Source organism: Ovis aries, chromosome 24, assembly GCF_016772045.2.
Source record: "Ovis aries strain OAR_USU_Benz2616 breed Rambouillet chromosome 24, ARS-UI_Ramb_v3.0, whole genome shotgun sequence".
NCBI classification, from domain to species: domain Eukaryota; kingdom Metazoa; phylum Chordata; class Mammalia; order Artiodactyla; family Bovidae; genus Ovis; species Ovis aries.
In genome coordinates, this window is record NC_056077.1 from 40,594,971 (window position 1) to 40,613,376 (window position 18,406).

General features: G+C 47.4%; 1 long non-coding RNA gene across 1 annotated transcript in view; it reads right to left on the reverse strand.

The window, feature by feature from the left end:
• Positions 1 to 1,837: 1,837 nt before the first annotated feature.
• The window catches only part of LOC132658543 (uncharacterized), a 61,292-nt gene continuing 44,723 nt past the window's right edge, over positions 1,838 to 18,406 (reverse strand). The window contains exons 2-3 of the long non-coding RNA XR_009598343.1: positions 7,735 to 7,906; positions 1,838 to 6,876 (exon numbers count right to left, since the gene is read on the reverse strand). This is a non-coding gene — a long non-coding RNA (uncharacterized LOC132658543). The remainder of the gene's footprint in view (positions 6,877 to 7,734; positions 7,907 to 18,406) is intronic.

An 18,406-nucleotide genomic window follows, 5' to 3' on the forward strand; every position in this document is an offset into this window, starting at 1 on the left:
GAGGCACTCAACTCCTCTTTGTCAGCCCTCAAGATCGTTCCATGTGGAGCAAGCTCTGGTTACGACCAAGGTCTCACTTGCCCTGAATTGTAATCGGGCTCTCTGCAACGTCCATCCGCTGGTCCTTGGATGCACTCAGGAGCTTAGGCAAGTATCACTGCCTCCTGGCTCCAGTGCCCCCAGTGGTGTGTGGTTCACTGGGAAAAATAAGCCCTTGTTTAAGAGTAAATAGTGGAAGGGGCTGTGGACTGAAGGTTTCGAGAGCTGGAGAATAATCTAGTGCCATTACTTGCCCGTGGAACAGCTGTGAATATTCCACTGTCCGTCTTTTGGCTTCAGTGGCATCATCCCAAAATGTGATATTTAAAAAAAAGTCACTTTACTCTGCTCACAGGTTCTGAGGGTCAGGGTTTTAATCAGGGTGCAGCCAGGAAGGACTGGGGACTGGGATCATCTGGAATATCCTCGTCGATGTCTGTCTGGTGCCTGAGGTGGGATCACCTGCAGGCTGGGCTGGATTGCAACTGTCAACCAGACTGCATTCGTGCAGTCCTCCCATATGACTTGGGCTTCCACACGGCATGGCAGCTGAGTCCAAGAGGGAGCACCTGGGAGTGAGTGTCTGGAAACTGCATGACCTCGCCTTGGAAGGAATGCACCATCACTTCATCTATCGGTTGAGACTGGCCCATATTCAAGAAGGGGGAGAATTAGATGCTATCTCTTGACTGGGCTGGAGGTAGCGGGGAGGCCAAGTCACCTGGCAGGAGAGCAGGCAAGTTGTGAAATACCGTTGTAGCCATCTTGGAAAATACAGTCTCCCAGAGACAATCCCTGTGGACTCAGGCAAATATTGGGTTGGCCAAAAAGTTTGTTCAGGTTTACCCTACCATCATACAGGAAAACTCCAAAGAGCTTTTTGGCCTACCCAGTACTTGGAAGAAGAGTACTTTGCAGGGTCCAGGAGTCCTGCTTGGCGACCCAGGGTTCAGATTAGACATACACAGCCCTCCTTCAACTAGCTATTATATGTCCCGTCCCCAGAGTCATGTGCAAAGCCTGACACCCAATTTCTTAGAGTGGGGCCGCTCTTGGAGAGTGGCTTTCAAAGAGGTGGCGTGACTTACCACGCGGCCATTAGGGCAGGCTCTAATCCATTCTGACTGGTGTGCTTGGAAGAAGCGGAAATTTGGGCACACAGGAACACCAGGATGCCCACACAGAGGAAGGCCCTGTGAAGAGGTGGCAATGCAGGCGGGCACCCACAAGCCAGAGAGGCTTCAGGAGGAACCCGCCAATGCATGGACGCGGATCCCTGGCCTCCAGAACAGTGTGAAAGCTCCATTCTGTCGCCTAAGCCACCCAACCTGGGATCTTTCAGGGCCGCCCTAGCAAACGGATCCAGTGAGCGACTTGCTGTCACGGTTATGGGCACGGTCATCGCTGCCCACCCATGCTCCTTGGCACCTCAGCCTCAAGTAGAACATTCATTATGTGCTTTTCCCTTTCACTCTCCTGTGTTCTATTCAATTAGGAAGTGAAGCTGAGAGCTGATCGACTCCATCATTCTGAGAAGTTATTAAATGAAAAGAGGTGCATGACTTCGGGGTCACATAGAAACTGTGGAAAGTGCTCTGGTGACACATGTATATGAAAAGCTTTGGAAGAATTCATATTCTTTGGCCCAAGATTACATTCCAATAAATATCTCTTTAAAATAATTGAAAATGCAAAGATTCATGGACAAGAATGCTTATCTTGGCATTGTTTGTGATAGGGAAAAAAAAAATTGGAAGCCACCTAAATGTCTAAAAGTAGAAATTATTATACATCATGGTTTATCTGCTTCATGGACTACTGCAAATTTATTAAATCTGTATTTTCAAAGAATATCTAATGGCCTAGGAAAATGGTCAGGATAAGTGGGAGAAGTTGTCTATACCATTTTTCTTTTTTTACAAATAATATGGAATACATGGGTATATTTTGGATAGATGGATGGCTGTAAAGATGGATAAATATTAAAAAACAATTGGAAGAAAATGCACCAAAATATTAATGGTGATCGCTCCTGTATTGGATTATAGGTGACGTTTTCATTAAAAACTTCAAGAATTCTAGACTGAATACATTTCAGTTTATAATAAATAGTGAGTAAACAAAAATAAGTTATGTTTTAACATGGAGGTGGTAGCAGCCGCTCTCTCCTCCCACCTGAGGAGCAAAAAGCATTTGTCCAACTCATACTGGGAGATGTTTGGAATGCCCAGTAATGCTGCGTCTTCCTACCTCTGCTTCTTTTGTCTTTAACTTCTTTTTTTTTAATAAAATTTTAACTGGGGGAATGATTGCTTTACAACATTGCATTAATTCCTGCTGTACACCCACGTGAATCGGCTGTGAGAGCACCTATACAGCCGCCCTCCCCTCCCCCTCCCAGCCCGCTCCGGGTGCCGGGCTGGGCTGCTGTGCGGGATGGGCAGCAGTGACCCGCTCGCTATCTATGTTACACGTGGCAGTGTGTGTGTCGAGGCTGCTCTCTCTGTTCCTTTTCCTCTCAAAAACCATCACAACTGAGGCAGCCTCCTGGCCCCACTGGCTCTGTTCTGGGATCAACCATGGCTCCAAAGAACACGTGGTGGGAGGACCAAGAATCACAGGATTTGAGAGCTGGAAGGGGCCTCCGAAACCGTCTCATGCCACACAGTTATTTATCCTGCTGTTGGCTGGACAAGCAGAGTGCGGCAGAACACCCCAGTTTGCCATAATAAGCCATTGTGAGTCTCTCGGCCATGAGGTTGTCTGCGTCATTTCCCAAGCTATTTGAATTTTCAAGTGTACCATTTCCATAAATCTGCTACCCGCCGGGGGAAGCACTGGACTGGGAGGACGTGGTTTCACAGCAACACGTGTGCGACGAGGCTCCCTGCTGGGCTCTGGCTGCCTCTGAGCGCTGTGGGGGCCCTGCAGCACGCGGTGGTCAGCGTGGTGCACGGAGAGTGGGTCGTGCTGGCCAGAGCTGGAGCCACGTGCTCAGTTCTTGGTGGTGCAGCTGAAGAGGGGGAGTCACAAGCTAGACACACAAGTGCCAAGTGAGAAGGTCGGCAGAACAAAGGGCTCGGAGACAAAGGTGGGAGGACTCGACCCTGCGCCCCTCGCATTGGAAGTGTGGAGCCTCAAGCACCAGACTGCCAGGGAAGTCCCGCAGCGCGGCTGAATTTAAATACCCAGCTGTGTGGGCAAGTTATTAGAGGTTATTTTAGCGCCAGCTGGGGGGAGGGGCCCTATCAACCCCAAATACTCATTGGAAGGACTGACGCTGAAGCTCCAGTACTTTGGCCACCTGATGCAAAGAGCTGACTCATTGGAAAAGACCCTGATGCTGGGAAAGATTGAAGGCAGGAGGAAACGAGGCAACAGAGGATGAGATGGTTGGATGGCATCACTGACTCAATGGACATGAGTGTGAGTAAACTGCAGGAGCTAGTGAAGGACAGGGAAGCCTGGCGTGCTGCGGTCCATGGGGTCGCAAAGAGTCGGGCACGACTGAGTGACTGAACAAGGGACTCACAGGGAGGTGGTACTCTCTGTGGAAGGCAATCCAACACTCAAAATCATAGCAAAAGGAGAATGAAGAAAGTTAAAAGGAACACCCAGCAAGGAGGGGCTAGGGCGTGAGGGGAGAACAGTGAAAGAGGCATTTCCTGAAGCAGTGGGACAACGAGCGATGTCTTCTAGTGACCTGGTGCCCTTCCCAGGAAGAGCCAGTATTCTATCTGTGTCTTGCCTGACATGTTCCAGCAAAAGTGCATGGTGCCTGCCCGACCCCTTCCCTGGGTCCCCGGCTGACAGCACCATGTTGCTCCTCCCGGGATGCATTACCCGGGTTTGCCCCAGTGAAGCTCGTCTGCCGCTTTCCTGCCCAGGCGCTAAGCCTTGAAGACCTCCCGTCTCTCCATCGGCCTGATGTACCACCACCCAGGAAGGTCCAAGGCCATGCTCCGAGTCACTGACTTCGGGGCAGTCTTCTTCCAGACTGTTTGCAAAAGCATCACAAGGGACCGTTTCCAGGGCTCCTTGTCGGGGTCCCTCCAGTTGAACTGCTCCTGCCAGAGTTGCCTCTTCATTACTGTTCTTTGCTCCCTGTCTCTAAGTCATTTTCTCATTCATTAAAAAAAAAGAAAGCCAACTGCCCACCCCATCCTATGTTAACTAAAGGTTTAAAAATGGATGTTGGGGCAGAACCATGTCAAGGGCTCTTCAGGAAATCAAAAATACTCTTTCCATGTGTTTCCTTTTCTGCTCATTTACTCCCTAACAGAGATGTCATCAGCTCAATTTCCTACACCAAAATGATGCCACTCTTTTCCCAGGATCTCTCATCTCCTTTGGTTGGTGTTCGACGATCATTATTATTTATAAGTGAGATACCATCTTGCCCTGAGCAGAAGCGACATTCCCCTTGCTGTCCTCAAAGTCCCCTCCTTGATAGTTTAACAAATAACCTTTACCCTCGTCATGCAGATCCATGGGCTTCTCAATATGAAAATGATCAAGAAGGTCCAGGCAGCTGCCCGGCTGGTGAGAGCAGGTACACAGTGGCCCAGAGTGTGGGAGCCCCAGGAGGAGGGGTTGGGGTAGGAGCTCTGGGTTGTTCGGTTTGCATATGAAAGGCACGCTAATGGGCGAGTTGTTTACCATCTCTAGAAACTGGTTAGCCAGCCTCAGGAGAACATCCCTCCAGGGTGTGCAAGTTCCCAAGATAGCAAAGCATCAAAAGTACAGAATAAGGAACTATGATTAACACACACGGTTCTCATTAGTATCACTCAGGGGGCTTTAGAAGCACACCCCAGGCCAACTAAGTCAGCCTGTGGGGGTAACTGGTGAGTCTGCTGTGAATCAGCACCTCACACCACTTCCCCAGAAATAAGCAAGGAAAGGGCTTCCCAGCCGGCTCAGCTGTCAAGCACCCACCTGCCGATGCAGGAGGTGCGAGTTCCATCCCGGGGGTCGGGAAGAGCCCCTGGAGGAGGAAACAGCAACCCACTCCAGTATTCTTGCCTGGGAAATCCCATGGAAGGAGAGCCTGGCAGGCTGCAGTCCGTGGGGTCACAAAAGAGTCAGACATGATTTAGTGGCTAAACAACAGCCCAGAGGGAAGAGCAGCGGAGGAGGTCCCGGCCTGGCCGACCCCCGGCTGGGAGATCCGGGCCAGGCTGCCGTCCCTCCTCGAGCCTCGCTCTCCTCCTCTAGGGAATGAGGAGTCTCAGGCTTCGTGGTAGAGGAGCATCCAGAGCTTGTGAATACTCTGTAGTTACAACAGGTTCCACAAATACCGCTGTTATTGTTTTCCCAGTGTCTTATCCCGAGAGCTTTTGGGATCGTTTCAGAAGCAGGACTCTTGACAATATTTTCATCTTCTCGTGGCACATCTTTTTCTCTGTCTTGTCTGATGATCACTTGTGTGCTTGGGTCATCCTTCCCCGGGACACTGGGAGCTCCTTAAGAGCCATCAGCGGCTCGTCATGTTTTGTCATTGGTCCTTACACAGCGCCTGGAACACTGGCTCCCAACAGAGTTTGTAGAATGAACACCAAGAGGCCTTGATCTGTAGCGGATCAATAAATGTAGGTTGTATTGAATCCTTCCCTATTCTTCCCCAGGCCCTAAGCCCAGAAGAGTACCCTGCAGACACTCTACTTTGCTTAACGATGGCGTTTGATGACTTAAAAGGCCAAGGACTCTCTGAATTGTTAGCCGTCTGATGTCTAAAGGAAAATGGCTTGTCCCTTCGGAAAGACTGTCCAGTTAACAAGGGGTTATGACTACAGCAATGAGGATGCTTCTTTTTTCTTGTTTAATAATTTTCTTCATTTGTTTCTGGCTGTGCAGGGCCTTCGTTGCCAGGCAGGCTTTTTCTCTAGTTGCAGAGAGCAGGGGCTGCTCCAGGTGCAGGTCGTGTGGAATATGGGCTCTAGGGTGTGCAGGCTGCAGTAGCCGCAGCACGCGGGCTTAGCAGCTCCGTGGCCTGTGGGATCTTCCCAGACCAGGGATCGAACCCATGTCTCCTGCGCTGGCAAGTGGATTCTTTACCACTGAGCCACCAGGGAAGCCTGGGAATCTTCATTTGACCAAAGGACATTTATTGAGTTGTTATTAGGTACCTGAAACAATTTGAGGGTTAGGGTTAGGGAATAAGACACAGCCCCTGTCCTCAAGGAATTTATAGCTTAGAGTAGGACACGCGCAGAGAAACAATTAATTATAATACAAATGATTCTCCAGCTTTCACAGCTCAACTCATATCGGCTCTATTACAAGAGCTTTAAAAGGTCCAACACTTCTTTCACCAGATTCTCCAAACTTAAGACGGGAGGAAGCCAGCGAGTGATAAAGATTGATGAGGCTTCTGTTCTAGAGGCCAGGAGGAAAGCCTTGTAGCCTTCATAAAAAAAAAAAAAAAAAAAAAAAATGGAATAGACAGAAGCTGACCCACTGAATGAGACATTACATAGGCAGAGAGTGGACAAATAAACAAAGCCGGATTCGCGTCCTGATGCCAGGAGCCTAAATAATAGGCTGGCTCATACGGATCCTTGGCAGCAAATGGAGATCTTAACATGGCTGGCATCCTGGAGACCTGGTGGCAGGGATGCAATTGATGAGACGGGCTTTGAGGCCAAAAATGACACGAGAAGGAGAAAGACAGCAGATGGAAGGAGAAAAGCTGCTTGCAGAAAGGTGACGTAGGTAGCAGCGCGGCCCCTGGCCTCACCTGGCAGGGATGTGCTAGGGAATCCCAGGAGGCGGAGACTCCATCTCAGGTAATAAAACACGCAGGCGGGACCCTCACCGCCCCCACACTGCCACGCCCTGGATGGGGAGACCAAGACGAGAGAGGAACATTAACAGTGTCAGCAAAAAGGCCAGTTTAGACCGGCTCTTGACGGAAAGCTTTCACTACCGCGCGTCGGTAAGCCAAATATCTTATTGAGCAGAAAGTAAAGGTCAAGTGGCTTTGAAGGTCAGTGGCTTTTGTTTTTTCTTGGAAAAAATTCAAATTCACAGCCGCATTGAGAGACTACTACGATGAACACACCTGTGGCTTTCTGCTACGCTCAGCCGCGTTCACTCTCTCTCTCCCTTCCTCGTCCTTGTTTCTCCTGTCTCTCCCTCCCAGCATCCTCTCTGTCTCTCTCCTTGAGGAACTATTCCTATCATCCTCCCCCCAATCACTTCATCATGCATCTCTGAAAAATAAAGACATTTTGGGGTCATTTTTCCCCTGCTGGTCTAGTCGTTAAGATGCTGTGCTTCCAGTGCAGGGGGACATGGGTTCAAACCCTGATCAGGGAACTAAGATCCTACATGCCTCACAGTCGGAAAAAAAAAAAAAAAAGATAAGCGTTTAAAAAAATTTTTTTAAATAAACACATTGTCCTATTTATCTTACATGGAATGTCTCATTTAATCCTCTCCACCACCCTGTACAGGAGGTATTCCTGTCCGTGGTGACCATGTTAGATCACTTCCAAATCACAGAACAAATTCATGGTCTGGGGGAAAGTGCAGAGAACACATGCTCAAGAATTAGTTTGCCTACTTACCTGCTCCATTTAGAAAGAGAATGCAGATAATACAGTCAAAAGTGGACTTTCTGGAAACATGAAGGGAGCTTAAAAGGAATGGATAACTCCATAAAAGCCAGAGCGCTCTTTCAAGCCAACTTACAGGATGAAAAAATGCTTCGGTGCAGGAAAACACGTGATCTGAGCTGATCAGCTTTCTTGAGGTCAAGTCACTTCTACCTCTTCGAGGCTCAGTTTTCTCGTTTTCAAAATGGGCCAGTACATCCCAGAGCAGAGGCTAATCCCAGTCTTTATGGATTTGAAGCTTACTCAATCTGGAATAAGAAAAAAAAAAAAGTATTAATCAAATCAGGAACAAAAGTGAGTATTTACTTGGAATGAGAAAAGACGTCATCACAAATTCGTAAAATTTGACAAGTACCACATGCAGCACAGAACCCAAACCTTGGAGAGGAGCCCACACGAGTGAGGGATCTTGAAGGCTGGGCCTCATCAGCATCCTAGAAAGTATTCCCGGACCCTGCGGTCAATCTCCATTGCTCCCTGAGATGCCCACGAGCCCAGCCTTCGGAAGGTATTCCAAATCTGCCCAGCGTCACCACGCCCCCTCCCCCAGCCCTACCTCCTGGGAGCAAGGCTTCCTCATCCCCCACCTGGGCTATCACAGCTGCTCTCCCAGTTTCCATCCTGGACTCCATGTAGCGTCCAGAAGTATTTCTTTTTTAAGAATAAAATATTTTATCCATTTGGCTACTTCGGGTCCTAGTTGCAGCCCACGGGATCTTTCATTGGGGGGCGCGGATTCTCTGATGTCACGTGTGCTCGGGAGTGGATGGGCTGCAGTCGCTGCTGCGTGCAGGCTCAGCTGCTCTGTGGCATGCGGCATCTTTGACCAGGGATCGAACCCTCATCCCCTGCGTTGCAAGGTGGATTCTTAACCACTGGACCACTGGGGAAGTCCTGAAAGATCCTCCTTAAAGGTCATTCAGTTCATGTCCCTGCCTGTGGTCCACCCTACCATGGACCGCAGAACACACAGGACAGCCCTGTCTGAAATGCCAGCCACATGTGGCCACTGAGCACTTGAAATGTGGCCCATGTAACTGAGGAAGTCAATTTTAAATTTATTTCAATAAAGCAGAAATAGATGTTTTTGTGGAACTCTCTTGCTTTTTCCATGATCCAGCAGATGTTGGCAATTTGATTTCTGGTTCCTCTGCCTTTTCTACAACCAGCTTGAACATCTGGAAGTTCACGATTCACATATTGCTGAAGCCTGGCTTGGAGAATTTTGAGCATTCCTTTACTAGCGTGTGAGACGAGTGCAATTGTGCAGTAGTTTGAGCATTCTTTGGCACTCCTTTCCTTTGGGATTGGAATGAAAACTGCCCTTTTCCAGTCCTGTGGCCACTGCAGAAGTTTTCCAGATTTGCTGGCATGTTGAGTGCAGCACTTCACAACATCATCTTTTAGGATTTGAAACAGCTCAATTGGAATTCCATCACCTCCACTATCTTTGTTCATAGTGAAGCTTCCTAAGGCCCACTTGACTTCGCATTCTAGAATGTCTGGCTCTAGGTGAGTGATCATACCATTGTGGTTATCTGGGTCATGAAGATCTTGTTTGTAAAATTCTACTGTGTATTCTTGCCACCTCTTCTTGAGAAATCTGTGTGCAGGTCAGGAAGCAACAGTTAGAACTGGACATGGAGCAACAGACTGGTCCCAAATAGGAAAAGGAGTACGTCAAGGCCGTATATTGTCACCCTGCTTATTTAACTTCTATGCAGAGTACATCATGAGAAACGCTGGGCTGGATGAAGCACAAGCTGGAGTCAAGATTGATGGGAGAAATATCAATAACCTCAGATATGCAGATGACTCCACCCTTATAGCAGAAAGTGAAGAGGAGCTAAAGAGCTTCTTGATGAAAGTGAAAGAGAGTGAAAAAGTTGGCTTAAAGCTCAACATTCAGAAAATGCAGACTATGGCATCTGGTCCCATCACTTCATGGGAAATAGATGGGGAAACAGTGTCAGACTATTTTTTTGAGCTCCAAAATCACTGCAGATGGTGATTGCAACCATAAAATTAAAAGATGCTTACTCCTTGGAAGGTAAGTTATGACTAATCTAGACGGCATATTGAAAAGCAGAAACATTACTTTACCAACAAAGGTCCGTCTAGTCAAGGCTACGGTTTTTCCAGTAGTCACGTATGGAGGTGAGAATTGGACTATATAGAAAGCTGAGCACCAAAGATTGATGCTTTCGAACTGTGGTGTTGGAGAAGACTCTTGAGAGTCCCTTGGACTGCAAGGAGATATAACCAGTCCATCCTAAAGGAGATCAGTCCTGGGTATTCATTGGAAGGACTGATGTTGAAGCTGAAACTCCAGTACTTTGGCCACCTGATGCAAAGAATTGACTCATTTGAAAAGACCCTGATGCTGGGAAAGATTGAAGGTGGGAGGAGAAGGGGATGACAGAGGATGAGATGGTTGGATGGCATCACCGACTCAATGGACATGGGTTTGGGTGAACTACAGGAGTTAGTGATGGACAGGCAGGCCTGGCGTGCTGCAGTCCATGGGGTTGCGAAGAGTTGGACACGACTGAGCAACTGAACTGAATTAATTTCAGAACTGATGGCCGATTCAGTTATTAGGAAAACTTTTTAGCATGTTTTAAACAAGCTGAATATATGCATCTACTTTCTCACTGTAAACATATGGACTCTAAATACTGATCAAATATTTCTGATAAAATTTCAACACTTGGTCAAGATGTTATGTATTGGGTTGCCCAAAACGTTCATTGGGATTTTTCTGTAAGATGTTATGGAAACTCCAAATGAAATTTTTGGCCAACCCAATATAAGTGCAAAATATATAGCAGATTTTAAAAAACACTATGAAAAAAGAATGCCAAATATCTCATTATTTTTTCATATTCATTGCAAGTTGAAATGTTAATGTTCTGTGTAAGTGTTTAAAAAAATATAATTACAGTGATTTCATCTTTTTTTAAAAAAAATGTGGTTATTGGAAAGTTTTGGATTACACTTGTGGCTCCTATTTTATTTCTTTGGGTGGTTCTGGAGTAAAATTCAGCAATTGTCCTAAATGAACTGGTTCCTGTCTCTATCTGACCTTATCCCCTAAGACTATCTTCATGACTGCCAAGTACAGTCGTCCAGGTCATGTCCTACACAATGACACCTTGTGTGAATTAGTCTACCCAGAGTAGGTGCCTTTTTCTAATTAACCTGAAGGTACAGTTCAGTTCAGTTCAGTTCAGTTCAGTCGCTCAGTCGAGTCCGACTCTTTGCGACCCCATGAATTGCAGCACGCCAGGCCTCCCTGTCCATCACCAACTCCTGGAGTTCACTCAAACTCACGTCCATCAAGTCGGTGATGCCATCCAGCCTATTCATCCTCCTGCCCCCAATCCCTCCCAGCCTCAGAGTCTTTTCCAATGAGTCAACTCTTCGCATCAGGTGGCCAAAGTACTGGAGTTTCAGCTTTAGCATCGGTCCTTCCGAAAAACACCCAGGACTGATTTCCTTTAGAATGGACTGGTTGGATCTCCTTGCAGTCCAAGAGACCCTCAAGAGTCTTCTCCAACACCACAGTTCAAAGGCATCAATTCTTCGGTGCTCAGCCTTGTTCACAGTCCAACTCTCACACCCATACATGACCACAGGAAAAACCATAGCCTTGACTAGACGGACCTTAGCCGGCAAAGTAATGTCTCTGCTTCTGAATATACTATCTAGGTTGGTCATAACTTTTCTTCCAAGGAGTAAGCGTCTCTTAATTTCATGGCTGCAGTCACCATCTGCAGTGATCTTGCAGCCCCCCAAAAATAGTCTGACACTGTTTCCACTGTTTCTCCATCCATTTGCCATGAAGTGATGGGACTGGATACCATGATCTTCGTTTTTGGAATGTTGAGCTTTAAGCCAACTTTTTCACTCTCCTCTTTCACTTTCATCAAGAGGCTTTTTAGTTCCTCTTCACTTTCTGCCATAAGGGTGGTGTCATCTGCATATCTGAGGTGATTGATATTTCTCCCAGCAATCTTGATTCCAGCTTGTGCTTTTTCCAGCCCAGCGTTTCTCATGATGTACTCTGCATAGAAGTTAAATAAGCAGGGTGACAAGATACAGCCTTGACGTACTCCTTTTCCTCTTTGGAACCAGTCTGTTGTTCCATGTCCAGTTCTAACTGTTGCTTCCTGACCTGCATATAGGTTTCTCAAGAGGCATGTCAGGTGGTCTGGTATTCCCATCTCTTTCAGAATTTTCCACAGTTTATTGTGATCCACACAGTCAAAGGCTTTGGCATAATCAATAAAGCAGAAACAGATGTTTTCCTGGAACTCTCTTGCTTTTTTTTCCATGATCCAGCGGATGTTGGCAATTTGATCTCTGGTTCCTCTGCCTTTTCTACAACCAGCTTGAACATCAGAAAGTTCACAATTCACGTACTGCTGAAGCCTGGCTTGAGAATTTTGAGCATTACTTTACTAGCATGTGAAATGAGTGCAGTTGTGCGGCAGTTTGAGCATTCTTTGGCATTGCCTTTCTTTGGGATTGGAATGAAAACTGACCTTTTCCAGTCTGTGGCCACTGCTGAGTATTCCAAATTTGCTGGCATATTGAGTGCAGCACTTTCACAGCATCATCTTTCAGGATTTGAAACAGCTCAACTGGAATTCCATCACTCCACTAGCTTTGTTCCTAGTGATGCTTTCTAAGGCCCACTTGACTTCACATTCCAGGATGTCTGGCTCTAGGTGAGTGATCACATCATCATGATTATCTGGGTTGTGAAGATCTTTTTTGTACAGTTCTCCTGTGTATTCTTGCCACCTCTTCTTAATATCTTCTGCTTCTGTTAGGTCCATACCATTTCTGTTCTTTATTGAGCCCATCTTTGCATGAAATGTTCCCTTGGTATCTCTAATTTTCTTGAAGAGATCTCTAGTCTTTCCCATTCTGTTGTTTTCCTCTATTTCTTTGCATTGATTGCTGAGGAAGGCTTTCTTATCTCTCCTTGCTATTCTTTGGAACTCTGCATTCAGATGCTTATATCTTTCTTTTTCTCCTTTGCTTTTCCCTTCTCTTCTTTTCACAGCTATTTGTAAGGCCTCCCCAGACAGCCATTTTGCTTTTTTGCATTTCTTTTCCATGGGGATGGTCTTGATCCCTGTCTCCTGTACAATATCACGAACCTCCATCCATAGTTCATCAGGCACTCTATCTATCAGATCTAGGCCCTTAAATCTATTTCTCACTTCCACTGTATAATCATAAGGGATTTGATTTAGGTCATACCTGAATGGTCTAGCGGTTTTCCCTACTTTCTTCAATTTAAGTCTGAATTTGGCAATAAGGATCTCATGATCTGAGCCAGAGTCAGCTCCCAGTCTTGTTTTTGCTGACTGTATAGAGCTTCTCCATCTTTGGCTGCAAAGAATATAATCAATCTGATTTCGGTGTTGACCATCTGGTGATGTCCATGTGTAGAGTCTTCTCTTGTGTTGTTGGAAGAGGGTGTTTGCTATGACTAGTGCGTTCTCTTGGCAAAACTCTATTAGCCTTTGCCCTGCTTCATTCCATACTCCAAGGCCAAATTTGCCTGTTACTCCAGGTGTTTCTTGACTTCCTACTTTTGCATTCCAGTCCCCTATAATGAAAAGGATATCTTTTGGGGGTGTTAGTTCTAAAAGGTCTTGTAGGTCTTCATAGAACCGTTCAACTTCAGCTCTTCAGCATTACTGGTTGAGGCATAGACTTGGATTACTGTGATATTGAATGATTTGCCTTGGAGACGAACAGAGATCATTCTGTCATTTTGAGACTGCATCCAAGTACTGCATTTCGGACTCTTTTGTTGACCATGATGGCTACTCCATTTCTTCTGAGGGATTCCTGCCCTCAGTAGTAGATATAATGGTCATCTGAGTTAAATTCACCCATTCCAGTCCATTTTAGTTTGCTGATTCCTAGAATGTCGACGTTCACTCTTGCCATCTCTTGTTTGACCACTTCCAATTTGCCTTGATTCATGGACCTGACTTTCCAGGTTCCTATGCAATATTGCTCTTTACAGCATCAGACCTTGCTTCTATCACCAGTCACATCCACAGCTGGGGATTGTTTTTGCTTTGGCTCCATCCCTTCATTCTTTCTGGAGTTATTTCTCCACTGATCTCCAGTAGCATATTGGGCACCTACTGACCTGGGGAGTTTCTCTTTCAGTATCCTATCATTTTGCCTTTTCATACTGTTCATGGGGTTCTCAAGGCAAGAATACTGAAGTGGTTTGCCATTCCCTTCTCCAGTGGACCACATTCTGTCAGACCTCTCCACCATGACCTGCCCGTCTTGGGTGGCTCCACAGGGCATGGCTTAGTTTCACTGAGTTAGATAAGGCTGTGGTCCTAGTGTGATTAGATTGACTAGTAGGTACAGTACAGGCTAAATAGATGCCCAGACTTGCCCCTCATTTTCACACCATTGGCCTCACTGATTATTAGGAATCTCATTCCTGCCTGAGGATCATTAGACTTGCTGTACATTGACCTGGACTCCTTTCCCCATTTGCTTACTCCCTGAGTTCACTTGGGTCTCTGGTTTAACGGCAGCTCTTCCGAAAGGCTTCCTGCTACCACCTGTCTAAAATGGCGTCCGTGCCCCCCGTCACTCTCTGGCTCGATCTGTTTTGTCTTTGCCAGACTTACTGGCACCTGAGTCACATTGTGTATTTATTCACCCGCTCGTTTGCCTCTCCCCCTGGAATGTAACCTCACGGAGGGTAAGAGCTTTGTCACGCTCCTCTGTGTATTACCAGTGCCAAAATTAGTGACTCGGCAGAGCAGGTCTGCTAACCTAACGAGCAGATTCCGATCTCGAACGCTGGCTGGCAGCATTTAAGGAGGCAGACGGACTTCCCTGGTGGCTCAGTAGGTAGATAATCTGCCTGCAATGCAGGAGACTTGGGTTCAATCCCTGGATTGGAAAGAGCCTCTGAAGAAGGAAATGGCACCCCAGTCCAGTATTCTTGCTGGGAAATCCCGTGGACAGAGGAGCCTGGTGGGCTACAGTCCGTGGGGTCACAAGAGCCAAACACAACTTGTGACTAAAGCAAACCACGACCTACAAAAGTGCTTTATGAGCAGGTTAGGTCACTGAAAGAAAAAGAAAAGCTTGTCCAGGTGGAAGTGGAGAATCCACGGAGGCACAGACAGACAGACAGACAGACGGGCCTCCAGGATTTCATTGTGTAGTGTGCAATAGAGTCTCACACCGCTCACAAGAAAAGAAGCCTTCGAATGATGTGAAAGAGGAAAGACTTCTAGAGATTCAGCAGGAAACTCAGTCGAGTGCTGGATTCATCTGGACACGTTGGTTGTAATCAGCAGGAGCCCACACGAACCAGCTCAACGGGAGAGGAGGATCCATTGACTCGTGTAACTGAAAGGCAGGTGATGCTGCTGGCTCTGGAGACCACAGAGATTGCGCTCTGGGGGTGGGCAACTCTCCTCCTCACTCCCTGTTTCCCAGGTCTCCCATCTCTCGATTCTCACGCTCTGAGCTTGCTTTGCCTGTCTTAAACAGACCCTCACTGGAGACATGAAAAAAGGACCTTAGCAGGTTTGGATTGTATGGGTAGAAATGGCCTCCCCATCAGGATCTATTTAGGAAAATTTGGGGAAGGATTCTGGTGGACCCATCCCTGGGCCAATCACTGTAGCCAAGGTGATGGTGTGCTGTGATTGGCAACCTAGCACAGCCCCCGTGATGGAGTGTGGGGGGAGCAGTTCCCTAGAGGGAGAGACAGTGGCACTTATCAGGCAGGCGCCCCAAGATGGGAAGTGATGGAACCAGGGCTTCTGCCCAGGTCAGTCTGACTAGAGTCGATACCCTCAGTCACTAAGCAATACAACTTCCTGATCAAAGTCAAGGTCAATATCCTGCTAGGAGAAGGAAAAACCACCAGTCCAGTTGCCCAGTTTGTTTTTTAAAAGGATGAAACGACTAATGGATAGACGCTCTCTATGGGGGAGAGGATGAAAAGAAAACAGCTAACGGATTGAATGGACTTCCAACCTTGGTCTACAGAGGCTATCTGAATGGCTCCTATAGCAGACAGGTACTAGATCAAACCATGGTCAGTACCAGGATGTCCCAAGCCAGACTGAAGAGAAGTAGGCACAGATGAGCCATTGCAAGCAGATGGTGTCCACCTGAGAGAGCTGCAGATCATGCATGAAATCGGGGATGTTGGTTGGCAGGAGTGGGGACCTGCTGTCGCCAGTGGCCACCGAGCTAGAGAGGACGTCAGCTCACAGACGTGACCTCCACCTTCAGAGCGTTGCGGCGGGGCCCAGGGAATCCCAGCTCAGATGATGCAGCTCAGCCTCCGTCCGAACCAAGCTGGTGGCGACTGGAATGAAGAGAAGGCCGTGGGCTCAGAAATAACCTACAGGGGAAGGAATGAATGGGGTGTGGGAGCAAGAGCGGCTGCCCACCTGCTGCCCAGAGGACGCACACCTGAGGGTCTACTGGAGTCCTCCGAGGCCAAGGGGGCGAGTCAGCTGTGCAGAGGGGAGCGGAGGCTCTCACTTCCATGGGGTGACGCACCCGGAGGGAGCAGGTTTCCAGAGTCGCTCCGTCCTGGCTCCAGCCCCAGCTCTGCTACCAGTGTAGGCGAGGTCAAGTTGGGCAGGTTATGCTGAGCCTCCGCTACCTCACCTATACCATGAGGACAGTCACACCTCACTCTAAAAGCAGTGCTGAGTATTTAAATTGATTTTTCTTAATATCCAAAGAAAATTTACCCCAACTTTCATAAAACAGAATTTGTGCTACAAGACACATTGTTTTTTGTTTTTTTTTTTTAAGTACCTGGCAGGTACTTCACGGCAAAGAGATGGGGAAACAGTGGAAACAGTGAGAGACTTTATTTTGGGGGCTCCAAAATCACTGCAGATGGTGACTGCAGCCATGAAATTAAAAGACACTTGCTTCTTGGAAGAAAAGCTATGACCAACCTAGACAGCATATTCAAAAGCAGAGATATTACATTGCTGACAAAGGTCCGTCTAGTCAAGGTATGGTTTTTCCTGTGGTCATGGATGGATGCGAGAGTTGGACTATAAAGAAAGCTGGGCGCCCAAGAATTGATGCTTTTGAACTGTGGTGTTGGAGAAGACTCTTGAGAGTCCCTTGGACTGCAAGGAGATCCAACCAGTCCATCCTAAAGGAGATCAGTCCCGGGTGTTCACTGGAAGGACTGATGTTGAAGCTGAAGCTCCAATACTTTGGCCATCTGATGCAAAGAGCCAACTCACTGGAAAAGACCTAGATGCTGGGGATGACTGAGGGCAGGAGAGGAGAAGGGGATGACAGAGGATGAGATGGTTGGATGGCATCACCGACTCAATGGACAGGAGTTTGAGCGAGCTTCAGTAGTTGGTGAAGGACAGGGAAGCCTGGAGTGCTGCAGTCCATGGGGTTGCAAAGAGTCAGACATGACTGAGCGACTGAACTGAACCTGGCAGGTAGCAGGTATGTTATAAGCAGTGGCCAGTATTCTTGACTATACTTGCAACCCAAAAATTTCCCATCCAAGTTCTGCAGCCCCTCAGATCTCTGAGGGGCAGAGCCTTCAGAGCCACTTTGGAGGGTCTTTGGGAAGGTCATTGAACAAGGATCCAGGCCTCCTTACCTGTTTTTCCCAAACAGCTCTGCTTGTCTTCATTTTTGACATGAGATTATTTTTGAGAAAAGGTGTGACATGGTAGGATTCTCTGTCCCCTCACCTCCCATCCCATCCTCACAGTGGGGTCATTTAATGTAACTAATGACAGTTCTACATAACAGTCATATGAGTTCACTGGCTCCCAGATTTACGACCTCAAAGACTCAGAGCATCTATACCTTTAGTGCAGTGGCCCAAAGTGTGAGCTCTGGAGCAGACTGTCTAGGTCTAAATCCTGGCTCTGCTTCTACTGGCTATTGTCACCTTAAGCAAGTTCCTTAACAACTCTATGCCTTGATTACCTCCCCTGCAAAATGGGATTGATCATAAAAAATACTTGGCCTCATAAGGGTGTTCTGAGGGTTGAACAAGTTAATAAATGCAAACTGCTAAGACTGGTGTCTTGCAGCCTTTAATTACTGATGCCATTACCATATCATCAACATCATTATCACAAGTACCACCTCCATCGTTATCATCTTCATCACTAGAAGCCTCATCACCACCAGCATCTTCAGCACGATCTTCATTATCACCACCAACCTCATTACACCCACAGAAAACTGTGATTTCTTTTTGCCCTACAGGATAGAACAAAGAGAGTGATGGTTCCCTGACTTTGTGCAGGGAACCAGAAGCTGAAGACCAGGACTCTGGATGGGAGAGTGGGTTGAAAAGGGAAGCTGGAGGGTGACTCTTGAAAGATAGGTTCGCTTATAACTGATAAGGGTGTGTTCGTCACTCGGTCATGTCCATCTCTGTGACCCCATGGACTGTAGCCGCCAGGCTCCTCTGTCCATGGAGTTCCCCAGGCAAGAACACTGGAGTGGGATGCCATTTCCTTCTCCAGGGGATCTTCCTGACCCAGGGACTGAACCTGGATCTATGCATTGCAGGCAGATCCTTTACCATCTGAACCACCAGGGAAGCCCTGCAGCCTATCTGAGGCCAATTCTGCAACAGCCTAGAGGTGACCCGGGCAGGAAAGGCTTGTTTCCTGTGCGGCACTGTCCCCTGGGCTCCTCGTTACTAGCCATGATCA